The sequence below is a fragment of the Limulus polyphemus genome, unplaced genomic scaffold (assembly GCF_000517525.1).
Source record: "Limulus polyphemus unplaced genomic scaffold, Limulus_polyphemus-2.1.2 Scaffold2603, whole genome shotgun sequence".
Taxonomy (NCBI): Eukaryota; Metazoa; Arthropoda; class Merostomata; order Xiphosura; family Limulidae; genus Limulus; species Limulus polyphemus.
The window spans coordinates 140,922-141,682 of NW_013668213.1; the positions used below are offsets into that span (position 1 = coordinate 140,922).

General features: G+C 31.3%; 1 protein-coding gene across 2 annotated transcripts in view; it reads left to right on the forward strand.

Moving 5' to 3' along the window:
• Positions 1-761, forward strand: part of LOC106467408 (UDP-N-acetylglucosamine transporter-like) — a 49,139-nt gene that overhangs the window by 28,540 nt on the left and 19,838 nt on the right. The gene's annotated exons all lie outside the window — the stretch shown is intronic.

Here is a 761-nt window from a genome sequence, read left to right on the forward strand (position 1 = left end):
TATATATATATATATATATATATATATAAAGCAAAAAAAAACCAGGTTTAATTCCAGAAGTGTAGTACAGATACATTGATGACATATTTGATGTATGGAATCATGGAAAAGTGTTACTAGTTCCTAAACAACTTCCACTCATCAGTCAAATTCACACTAAAACTACCAAATTTAACCCTAAAAGGTTAAGACGGAAAATACGGAGTTCTATGGAGAAAGAATAATGTAAGAAGTTGTTATTTCTCGATTACAAGTTACATCACCCAGATCAAGTCAAAAAAGGGACAATAATAGGAGAATTAAAGAGATACAAGTTGAAACTGCTCCATGTTGATGTCATTGAATCAGCACAAAAAAGACTTTAAAACGCTACTAGATACCTCAAATATTACATCAACAGTGGTTTCAAATCACAAAAAACAAAAAATATTACAATAGCAACAGACCAAAATTAAAACACACATACACAAAAACACCCGAAATGAACATTCCTTTTGTAAACAACACAATCACAAAGAAGATTCGTAAAGCCATTAAACAATCCTAGCTGACAATCAACATAATGCAAAAACCAGGTAAAACACTGAAAGAACTATTAGTTTACTCTTCATACTCACAAACAAAATGTGCAAAAAAAATGCTACATCAAAGAAAACAGGGCAGGACAAATGTCCCACATCAAAAATATAGTCTATCAACTCGTATGTAATATACACAGCGTGGTCACAAGTAAATAGACACCACCTTTTCAGAAAAAATGA